The 12645-nt window shown below is 39.7% G+C and overlaps 1 protein-coding gene and 1 pseudogene across 1 annotated transcript in view; one reads left to right on the top strand and one right to left on the bottom strand.

The window, feature by feature from the left end:
- Positions 1–12645, bottom strand: part of LOC105553570 (zinc finger protein 91-like) — a 36018-nt gene that overhangs the window by 20643 nt on the left and 2730 nt on the right. The gene's annotated exons all lie outside the window — the stretch shown is intronic.
- Positions 4679–6127, top strand: LOC105553559 (annotated as a pseudogene).

Here is a 12645-nt window from a genome sequence, read left to right as displayed (position 1 = left end):
GCTAATCTTTTCGGCTACTTGTATTTTAAAGCAGTGGCTCTCTACTCCCTGAGGACTGGGCTAGTACACTCCTGCTTCCATTCTTCTGGTGGCCAGTGTCCTCTTTTGTTTCCTACCATCTGCCACTGCAGCCCACAGCACAGTGCTCACGGCTGGCAGCTCAACTCAGGTGAATGACAACTGCCGCAGGAGTACTTCAGTGTCACATCAAAGAGTGAAGCCTGGCTGGGTGTGGTGGCTCATGCCTGTAATCCCAACACTTTGGCAGGCCAAGGTGGGCAGATCACGAGGTCAGGAGTTCAAGAGCAGCCGGTCAACATGGTGGAAAAAAAAATAATATATATATATATACACACACACACACACACATATATATATGCTGGGCATGGTGGGTGGGCACCTGTAATCCAAGCTACTCAAGAGGCTGAGGCAGGAGACTCCCTTGAACCTGGAAGGGGGAGGTTGCAGTAAGCCGAGATTGCACCATTGCACTCCAGCCTGGGCAATGGGGAAGAATCCATTTCAAAAAAAAAGTGAAGCCTGACCTGCAGAAGGAGAGCCTGCAGGCCTCCTGGGTAGAATTGAGCCTTCACAATAATGGGAATATGAGCATTATGTAAGCCACAGTTTCTATTTACAATGGTGACACGGAAAATATACTGCTGGATTTCCAGCATGCATCCAGATAGAGATAGCTCTAAGAGTTCTCACTGTGACAGCCCACAACTTTCACAGACATTATGGGATACTAATAGGGCTTCTAAAACAGATACACAAAGCATTCGAAACAAAAACAGCTCTCATTCCAAGAAAGATGATATTGAGAGAAAAAAAGAAGTTAAAAGCATCTTAAGAAAAAACTGAGATTACATATAAGATTGATCAAGTCAGCCAGAAAATATTCCTCTAAAAAGAATCTCTCTCTAAGTATCCAAAGTGCATAGCTGCTCATAGCATGAGAAACATGAGTGTTATGAAGAAAGGGGGCATATTATTAGCAGAATTTTAAAAGACTTTTTTTCCATCTCTGCTGTTCTCTAATCTGCTGCCCATTAAATGTGGCATCTATATAGAAATATATCTGACAACTACCACCAGCACTTTTTGATTAAAAAATTAAAATCTGACTATGTTAATATAATGGAATATACGTGAGCCAGCAACATAGCTAATTAAAGAGTTATTACAGTTTTTGGGTGGCCAAATCACCTGCCTTTATTTGTCCTGTAATAGCAGCATTCCAATTTCTGAAATTAAACACACTAAAATTATACTTACCTATAACTATCCCTATTGGTTAAATTAATAATCATATCAGACTAATATCTACTGTAACAATTTGGTAGTAAATTTTCTTTGGATATTAGATATAAATATGTAATATGAATAATTTTAATATACTACTCATAATGTATGTAGAATTTTTAAAAATTTTCTGTAACTATAATTCAGTTGAAAAACTACATTTCAAAAGTATGAATCACAATGTTAAAACAACTAAGGAATTCATTCAAAGTAAATATTGTGGCTTTATACTCTTGTAGAAAATACAGTTGAATGTATATGAATGCAGGTTGTCTACAAACATTACACATAACTATGCTAATTGCACTGAAGTAATAAACAGAAACAAAGGTATGAAAATGCACTCCACACTTCAGTTTAAAACCTGAACTCTTTTTTTTTTTTTGAGAGGGAGTTTTGCTCTTGTTGCCCAGGTTGGAGTGCAATGGCATGATCTTGGTTCACCTCAAACTCCACCTCCCAGGTTCAAGTGATTCTCCTGCCTCAGTCTCTCGAGTAGCTGGGATTACAGACATGCGCCACCATACCCAGCTAATTTTGTATTTTTAGTAGAGACGGGATTACTCCATGTTGGTCAGAATGGTCTATAACTCCCGACTTCAGGTGATCTGCCCACCTCGGCCTCCCAAGGTGCTAGGATTACCAGCATGAGCCACCACGCCTGGCCATAAACTGAACTCTTTTTGCTTTTGTAGTATAAATACTTTAGCCGGCAAATAATTATCATAGATAATCAGGTTTCTGTCAACTTACTCAGGATCTTTCCTATATTGCAAAATTTAATCCTATTTTTATGCTCAATTTTTGTGTGCTGTTGAAATGAGTGTTACTCTGAACAGATCTGTGTCAACTTTAAAAGACTAAAAATCTAAGAACAATCTTTTGCCAAAGCAAAAATGAAGCAATTAAATCTCAGGTCCCAGATAAAGATAATCCTGAGGAAAAAAAAAAAAAAGACAAAAGGTTTATTTAGCTGTTAATATGATTTACATATATTTCAAAAAAAGGGAGATAAAAATCTACACATAATCTAAATGTTATAAGAAAAGAGATTTTAGTAAGATATTTTCTCTTACTTGTAGTCTCTTATTTCTAATTTATATTTACTTTTACAACAGCCACGTCTCTAAACATGTTCTCGAACTCTTGGACATCTAAATTTTGCACACTGGGAGAGCACAAAAGAATGTTTATGGAAGACAAAACAGAAGAGAGAAAGGTGTTACATAAAACTCATAGGTTCAGATGAATAAAGCATGTTCTTAGAGACCTATGAAGAGATTTAGATTCTGACACAATAATAGTGGGAGACAACAACATCCCACAGGCACTAAAAGATAATTGAAGAAGAAAATTAACAAAATATTATAACCTAAACTCAACACTTGACCAAATAGTCCTAATTTTTGGTATCTACAGAACTCTTCATCTAAAAATAACATAACATACATTCTTCTTATCACCACTCTAAAACTGACCACATACTCAGAAATAAAAAAATCCTCAGGAAATTCAAAAATCTCAAAATTATACAAACTACACACACAGAGATATTAGCACTGACCCCACAAAAATATCTTGAAGTCTACCATGAACACCTCTGTGCACACAAATGAGAAAATCTAGAAAAAAATGAAAAATTATTAAGGAATACATCCTTCCAAGAATGAACAAAAAAGAAATCAAAGCCCTAAATAGATGAATAAGAAGCTCAAAAATTGAATTAGTAATAAATAGCCTACGAACTAAATAAACTGGATTCTACCAGATGTACAAAAAAGTGCTGGTATTATTTCTACTAAAACTATTTTAATAAATTAAGAAAAAGTAACTTCTCACCAACTCATTATATAAGAACAGCATTATTATGATACCAAAACCTGGCAGAGATAAAACAAACCAAAAAAATTCAGGCCAATATCTTTGAACAATGATACAAAAATCTTCAACAACATACTGACAAAATCCAGCAGCATATCCAAAAGCAAACCCACTATGAGCAAGTAGAATTTATTTTGGGAATACAAGGTTGGTTCAACATACACAAATCAGTAAATGTGATTCATCACATAAACAGAACTACTAAAGACAGAAACCACAAGATTACCTCAACAGATGCAGAAAAAGCTTTTGGGTAAACTTTAACATCTTTCATGTTAAAAATCCTCAACAACCTAGGCATTGAAGGTATATGCTTCAAAATAAGTTATCTATGACAAACCCTCAGCCCCAACATACTGAATGAACAAAACCTGGAAGCAGATGGGTACAGTGGTTCATTCCTTTAATTTCAGCAACTTGGGAGGCCAAGGTAGGTGGATCGCCCAAGGTCAAGAGTTTGAGATCAACCTGACTGACATAGCAAAACCCCATCTCTACTAAAAATGCAAAAAATAGCCAGGTATGGTGGCAGGTGTCTGTAATCCCAGCTATTCAAGAGGCTGAGGAAGGAGAATCACTTGAACCCAGAAGGTGGAGGCTGCAGTGGGCCGATATTGTGCGTGAGAGGCAAAGGGAGACTCTATCTCAAAAAGGAAAAAAAAAAAAAAAAAAAAAGCTTGAAGCATTCCTCATTGAAAACTGGCATAAGGCAAAGATGCCTTCTCTCAACACTACTATTCAACATAAAATTGAAAGTCCTGGTCAGGGCAATCAGGCAAAAGACAAAAATAAAAGGCATTTGGCTGGATGCAGCGGATCATGCTTGTAATCCCAGCACTTTGGGAGGCCAACACGGGTGAATCACGAGGTGAGGAATTCCAGACCAGCCTGACCAACATGGTGAAACCCCGTCAGTATTAAAAATACAAAAGTTAGCCGGGCGTGGTGTCACGTGCCTGTAATTTCAGCTACTCAGGAGGCTGAGGCAGGAGAACCGCTTGAATCTGGGAGGCGGAGGTTGTAGTTAGCCAAGATTGTGCCACTGCCCTCCAGCCTGGGCGACAAAGCAAAACTCCACCTCAATAAAAATAAAAGGCATTTAAACAGGAAAAGAGGAAGTCAAACTATCCCTGTTTGCAGGCAACAGGATTCTACATTAGGAAAACCATAGAGTCTTGGCAGAAAAGCTCTTTAAACTTACAAATAACTTCAGTATAATTTCAGAACACAGCCCTCCATACCCAACCAATCCCGGGCTGCGAGGCACCTGGGGAGCTGCGGCCTGGCCAGGGCAGTGCACTCAGGTGGCCTCCCTTCCCTGTGGGTAACCGCTCAACACGCCGGAACCACACACAGCTAGAGCCACTTCTGAAGCCACTTGAGAAAAATGATGTGACAGTTCCTATCGAAAAGTATTCTTCAGAAACATACCATCTGTGAAAAAAGTGGCCCTTTTATTCCGACTGCAAAACAGACATTCTCAAATTCCAAAATGCCAGCCAAGGCCCCAATTTACCTGAAAGCAGCTAATGACAAGAAAGGAAAGAAATTTAAACTGAGAGACATTCTGTCTCCTGTTATTATCAGTCCCCCTCTTGGAGACTTTTGCCACACCATCCAAATCGGCAAAGAGGGCCAAGCACGACGTCTTTGGGGATATTTCCTTTCTTCAAGGGAACTATGAGCTTTTACCTGGAAACTAGGAGAAAGCACATCTGGATCAGTTCCCTGGGCATAATACGTTCTTCTGGTAAAACGGCACCTCAGACTCTGTGTTCACAGAAACACTCTCCTCAGTGGTCAAAAATGCCATCTCCCTCACGATCACTGGAGGGTCCCAAGCTCTCATAATGCTCTTATTGTCACTGGTGAAATTTAAGTCCAAATAGGAGTCCTTTGGACCAATAAAGCTGCCAAGGCTTAGCTGCAAGCCCATCATGGAGGAAAAAGCTTAGGTGAAAAGCAGTCTGTTGGAGAAAGGAAAAGTCCACCAAGGAGACACCTCATGGGGCTCCAGCGGTTCTGCATCTCAGTCCAGATAGGGCAGGGACAGCCACTCCTCCAGCCTGCCCGAATAGTACCCTGACTGGCCAGTCGAAGACGTGTTTCCCCATCCGGCGCCATGCGAGCTCATCAAGGGAAAGAGTACGTCAGAGGAGTCCCTCTCTGACCTTACAGGTTCCCTCCTCTCCCTGCAGCTTGATATGGGGCCCTCACTTTTGGATGAGGTGCTGAATGTCATGGAAAAAAGTAAGTAACAGGATGCCAACTTATCTCCTTTGGAGTGGAAGGTACAAAAACAAACTAAACTAACCACAGTTGAACAGAAGGGCTTCCGAAGCTGTAGTTGCAGTTTTGTGATGGGTTTTCTAAAATAATATTCTTATAAAGTATTTCTTTTTAGCCTGTTATGCGTTGTTTGCAAAAACAATTTAGAAAAAAAAAAAAAAATCCTGTCTTGGCAAAACGAGGAAATCCGTCAGTCAGAACCCATTTTCAGCAGGCACTGGTGCTGTTTGGCTCACACATTGTTTGCAGACACACAAGAAATCTGGGTTGGCCAGGATTGGCACTAGCTATGAAGGGCTGGGCGAGTCACCTTAAGAAACTTTACAAAAAGAACTTTACAGCTCTCCAACATTTTCTGAGCAAGAGGAAGTAAAAATGTATTTAACACCTCAGCCTTTTTTCTAGACTCTTTTCTATATATTGCTTGGGCTCACCATAGCGAATTCTCTAGTGTTAAAACTTTTCTGTTTTCACATTTGAACTTTATGGGTTTTGGAGATTTTCTTGTAGTTCTTATATATCCTTCTTTATTATATCTATATTGCAAAATTTTAACTGTCAGCTACATGTTGGTAAGATACAGGCAAAATATTACTATAACTAAGCTATTTTTTAAAGTAAAAATACATTTTTACATGCCTTTGGCAAAAAAAAAAAAAATTTTAGGATGCAAAATAAATGGAAAAAAATTAGTAGCATCCCTGCGAATCAACAACATTCAAGCCAAATATGAATCATAAACATAACCCCATTCACAACTGCTGCAAAAAGAATAAAATATCTAAGAATACAGCTAACCAGGAAGGTGAAAGATCTCTATGATAAGAATTACAAAACAATGCTTAAAGAAGTCAGAAATGGCATAAATGGAAAACTTTTTGCTCATAAATAGAAAAAAATCAATATCCTAAAAGTGATCAGACTGTCCTCCAAAATTTACAGATTTAATGCTATTTAATATCAAATGACCAAAATATTTTTAACAGAACTAAAAAAAAAACTACTGTAAAATTCATATAAAACCAAAAAAGAGTCTGAATAGCCAAAGTAAACATAAGCAAAACAACAAAGCTGAAGGCTTTACATTACCTGTTTTCAAATTATACTACAGAGCTACAGTAAACAAAGCAACATGGAACTGGTACAGAAACAAACTCATAGATGAATGTAACAGAATAGGGAGCCCAGAAATAATGCCACACACCTACAACCACCTGATCTTCAACAAAAGTAACAATAGAACTGTGGAAAGAATTCCCTATTTAATAAATGGTTGTGGAATAACCAGCTAGCACTATGCAGAAGACTAAAACTAGACCCCTTTATTACACCATACACAAAAATCAACTCCAGATTAATTAAAGACTGAAATGCTAATTTTAAAATTATAAAAAACCTGGCAGATAACTGAAGAAATACCATTCTAGACATAGAAACTGGCAGCAATTTCATGATGAAAATACCAAAAGCAATTACAACAAAAGCAAAAATTGACAAATTGGACCTAAACTAAAAAGCTCCTTCGCAGAAAAGGAAACTATCAACACAGTAAACAGACAACCTACAGAATAATGGAAAATATTTGCAAACTATGCTTCTGACAAAGGTCTAATATCCAGAATCCATTAGAAACTTAAACAGCTTACAAGAAAAAAATATCTAATTAAAAAGTAAACAAAAGACATGAAAAAGATGCTTTTCAAAAGAAGACAAACATTTGGCTAACAAGCATGTAATAAAATGCTCATCAATAATCATTAGAGAAATGCAAAGAAAAACCATGAGATACCATTCACACCAGTGAGAATGGCTATTAAAATGTCAAAAAGTAGATGCTGTCAAGGTTTCAGAGAAAAGGGAATACTTATACTCTGCTGTTAAGAGTGTACATTAATTCAACCATTGTAAGAAGCACTGTGGCAATTTCTCACAGAACTAAAAACAGAATTACCATTTCACCAAGCAACCTCATAATTGGGTATATACCCGAAGAAATATAAATTATTCTGTCATAAAGACACATGCACAGGAGTGTTCACTGCAGCACTATTCACAATAGCAAAGACATGGAATCCACTTGAATGCCTATCAATGGTGGACTGAATAAAGAAAATATGGTATGATCAGACACAATGGCTCATGCCTGTAATCCCAGCACTTTGAGAGGCCAAAGCAGGTGGATTGCCTAAGCTCAGGAGTTTGAGACCAGCCTGAGCAACATGGAAAAATCCCATCTCTAAAAAAAACACAATAAGAAAAATTAGTTAGGCATGGTGGCACACACCCGTGGTCCCACCTACTGGGAAGGCTGAGGAATGAGAGTATTGCTTGGCCCACCACGATGGCTTATGCCTGTAATCCCAGAACTTTGGGAGGCCAAGGTGGGTGGATCACCTGAGGTCAGGAGTTCAAGACCAGCCTGGCCAACATGGTGAAACCCCATCTCTACTAAAAATACGAAAATTAGTCGGCGCGGTAGTGGTGGGTGTCTGTACTCCCAGCTACTCAGGAGGCTGAGACAGGATATTTGCTTAAACCCGGGAGGCGGACGTTGCAGTGAGCTGAGATGGCACCATTGCACTTCAGTATGGGCAACAAGAGTGAGACTATTTAAAAAAAAAAAAAAAAAAAAAAAAAAAGGGACGGGCACAATGGCTTACTCCTGTAATCCCTGCACCTTGGGAGTTGGAGGTGAGTAGATCACTTAAGGTCAGGAGTTCGAGACCAGCCTGGCCAAAATGGTGAAATTCCCGTCTCTACTAAAACTACAAAAATCAGCCAGACGCGGTGGCAGGCACCTGTAATCCCAGCAACTCAGGAGGCCGAGGCAGGAGAATTGCTTGAACCCGAGAGGTGGAGGTTGCAGTGAGCCACGATCATGCCACTGCATTTCAGCCTGGGCAACAGTGAGACCCTGTCTCTAAAATAAAAAAAAAATAATAAAAAAATATGATACATAAACATCATGGAATACTGTGTGGTCATAAAAAACAAACAAACAGAAAACAATAACCAAAAACAAGATTATGCCCTTTACAGCAACATGAAGCTGGAGACCATTATTCTTGGAAAACTAATGCAGAGGCCAGACGCAGTGGCTCACGCCTGTAATCCTAACACTTTGGGAGGCCGAGGCGGGCAAATCACCTGAGGTCAGGAGTTGGAGACCAGTCTGGCCATTACGGTGAAACCCCGTCTCTACTAAAAAATATAAAAAATAGCCAGGCATGGTGGCGGGCACCTGTAATCCCAGCTACTTAGCAGGCTGAGGCTGAAGAATTGCTTGCTTGAATCCAGGAGGCAGAGGTTGCAGTAACCAAACATCGCGCCATTGCACTCCAGCGTGGGTGACAAGAGTGAAACTGTCTAAAAAAAGGAAAACCAGAAAGAAAGAAAGAAAGAAAGAAAACTAATGCGGAAATGGAAAACCAAATGCAGGTTATTTATAAGTAAGAGCTAAATAATAAAAACATGAACACAGAGACAAACAACAGACACTGAGGCCTAGTTGAGGGTGGAGGGTGGCAGGAGAAACAGGGTCAGAAAAAAATACCTCTTTGGTGCTATACTTAGTACCTTAATTACAAAATAATCTACACACAAAACCCCCATGACACAATTTTAGCTGTATAACAAACCTGCACGTGTACCCCTAAACCAAAAGCAGAAGTTAAAAAAAAAAACTCCCTGGGTGGGGAAGAGTGCAGTCCAGGTAGAAGGACCAGTTTGTGCTACAGATAGTGGTGCTTGATTTATTTCTGGGTCCATGCAGGCAGATGAGTTTATGAACAGGTGGTCCAGAACCCTAGGTTGGTTGACAGAACAGATTGCTGCTGCAGATTCAGTGTCTGGAGGTGGGAATACGCCAGGAGACTTGGAGACACTTCTATATAAGTTTTTGGCAAAAAAACACTAGGATCAAAAATGCTGTAGTAAAATTCCTGAGTGTGGTTCACTGTCCTGGGAGAGGTGTGGACACATTAATGTCTAGTGAGTATGTTAGTCAGTGGGTAAAAATCTTGTGGTGGCAGCTGTGGCAAAAGGGGATCTGCCATCACAGCTCCCTTCCTCTAAGTTTTAGGTTCTCTGTCACTATGGAAGGGGAGCTGGAATCACTGAACAAGGGACAGTGTGACAGACTGTGTAGAGGAGAGCACAGCCTCTCATTCCTGGACACCCAAAGGTTTATTCTAATCCAGGAGTCCGTGATATTTTTCTTCCAGCACCCAATCTGTAGAGTTTGTGAACACCAAGCAATTCTCCAACACCAACTTATTGTCTAACACTTGAATTCTGACACCACCAAGAGTCAGCACAGACCTTGATTCAGGGCTCAGTCTTACAACACTGTCCTCACTGCAGATGCCAGTCACAAACTCTGTAAGCTCATCTATGCTTCTGAGATACTGTTTAAAAACTGGGGACTCCCATAATGTTACTGAAACGTACTGATTTGATAGAGCTACTCACAGAACTCAGCAGAACACTGTAGTTATATTTACCATTTTCACATAAAAGATACGACCCAGGACAGGTGTGGCAGCTCACTTCTCTAATTCCACCACTTTGGGAGGCTGAGATAGGTGAATCACCTGAGATCAGGAGTTCAAGACCAGCCTGACCAACATGGAGAAACCCTGTCTCTAGTAAAAATACAAAATTAGCCGGGCGTGGTGGAACATGCCTGTAATCCCAGCTACTCGGGAGATGGAGGCAGGAGAATCACTTGAACCTGGGAGACGGAGGTTGCGGTGGGCTGTGATTGTGCCATTACACTCCAGCCTGGGCAACAAGAGTAAAACTCCATCTCAAAAAAAAAAAAAAAGGTACAACCCCAACAAAATCAAGTGAAAAAAATATGAGACCAAGAATAAAGGTGGAAAAAGATGAAGTACATAGATGATAGAGAGCTATGATTAATAAAATTCTCTATCTTTTGTATTCTCCAAAAACACTTTATGGGGAAAAAACCAAAACAAATAAACAAACAAAAAACGCTTTTCATTATGATGCCCAAAACCACCATGCCTAATTTTTGTACTTTTAGTAGAGATGGGATTTCACCATGTTGGCCAGGCTGGTTCTGAACTCCTGACTTCAGGTGATCCACCCACCTTGGCCTCCCAAAGTTCTGGGATTACAGGCATAAGCCATCGTAATTATGAGGTTGCTTGGTGAAATGGTAATTCTGTTTTTAGTTCTGTGAGAAATTGCCACATTGCTTTTTACAATGGTTGAATTAATGTAAACTGTTGACAGTGTATAAAGTATGCCCTTGTCTCTGAAACCTTGACAGCAACTATTTTTTTGCTCTCTTTTCTTACCTATCACACAGCCAGAAAAATGCTTTGCGCATTTTCTCCTTTTTCTCATTAAAAATCAGTTGACTTTGTCTCCAGTGGTAAACATAAAATACTTCTTAATCAAACTGAACTTAAGTATATTTTCTTCCCACAGGCTCCTGAACTTTGAGCTACCCTCAGTCTGAGTCAACACACAAATGTATTTTATGTTCCTCCTAAGAACATGCTGACCTCAGGGTAAAACGTTCTCTATCTAAAATCTGATTTTATTACCCTCCATGTAAATATTCCCCTCCTACCTCATTACTAATCCTGTTTGCTTTTCCCTAGGAAAAATAAAAGTCACTGTCTGCCTAATCTTTTCAATCTTTGAAAATCTTACAGTTGCTACTTCCTCCTGTTGCAATATTCCTTTGAAATTCAATTTCTTACATGTATCTAACTTTTATTTGAAAAAGTCTAGAAACTGCCTCAAAACAATAACTTCATCTTCAGCAAGACCCTCCTAATACCCTTTTACATTAACCTTAACTGCGTCTGCGTGTGGGTTGCCAGCTTTCCAGGGCTCTGTAGATTCTCTCAGTAAAGAGGCTTCTTCCATAGCTGGGGTGAGCAGGCTAGGACATCTGCAGGGGAGGCTCCCCAAAAGGAACTAACTGGGCCTTTAAAATTAGGCTTAGCTTGGAGTCACTGGGCTTAAGCTTTAATTTCTATGTCAGAATTATTAACTTGGTTTTTGAAACCATAACTAGGTGGTAGAATAATTCAGCAAAATTACGCAAACAGTGTTCATACAAGGGAAGAAAATTTTAAGGTGCTTACATCTTACACCTCAGTAAGAAAAGCAAATGTATTTATTCCTTCCAGACAATAAATGTATTATGTTATTATTTGTATCAAAAATCATGTAGTAAACAATTAGCTGGGCACAGTGGCTCATGCCTGTAATTCCAGCACATTGGGAGGCCAAGGTGGGTGGATCACCTGAGGGCAGGAGTTGGAGACCAGACTGGCCAAAATGGTGAAACCCCATCTCTACTAAAAATGTACAAATTAGCCGGGTGTGATGGCAAGCGCCTGTAATCCCAGCTACTCAGGAGGCTGAGGCAGGAGAATCACTTGAACCCAAAAAGGCAGAGGTTGCAGTGAGTTGAGATTGTACCACTGAACTCCAGCCTGGGTGACAAGAGTGAAACTCCATTTCAAAAAATAAATAAATAAATGAAATAGTCACACGGGAACACTTCTAGGAGGTACTAAGTTTCATCACATAAAATTTAGCATTAAACTCAGAAATTAAGAAAACAGGAGTCCCAGCTGCTTCGGAGGCTGAGGCAGGAGAATCACTTGAACCCAAAAAGGCAGAGGTTGCAGTGAGTTGAGATTGTACCACTGAACTCCAGCCTGGGTGACAAGAGTGAAACTCCATTTCAAAAAATAAATAAATAAATGAAATAGTCACACGGGAACACTTCTAGGAGGTACTAAGTTTCATCACATAAAATTTAGCATTAAACTCAAAAATCAAAATACCAGGATATAGAACCAGGCACGGTGGCTCACATCTGTAATTCCAGTACTTTGGGAGGCCAAGGTGGAAGGATCATGAGGGCAGGAATTCGAGAGCATCCTGGGCCACATGGTGAAACCCCATCTCTACTTAAAATACAAAAATTAGCTGCGCGTGGTGGTGCACCTCTGTAATCCCAGCTACTGGGGAGGCTGAGACAGGAGAATTCCTTGAATGTTTGAACCCAGGAGGCAGAGGTTGCAATGAGCTGAGATCACAACACTGCACTCCAGCCTGGGCCACACAGCGAGACTTCGACTCAAAAATAAATAAATAAATAAATAAATAAATAAATAA

Source organism: Mandrillus leucophaeus, unplaced genomic scaffold (genome assembly GCF_000951045.1).
Source record: "Mandrillus leucophaeus isolate KB7577 unplaced genomic scaffold, Mleu.le_1.0 Scaffold1168, whole genome shotgun sequence".
Taxonomy (NCBI): domain Eukaryota; kingdom Metazoa; phylum Chordata; class Mammalia; order Primates; family Cercopithecidae; genus Mandrillus; species Mandrillus leucophaeus.
This window is presented reverse-complemented; position numbering and strand designations above follow the sequence as displayed.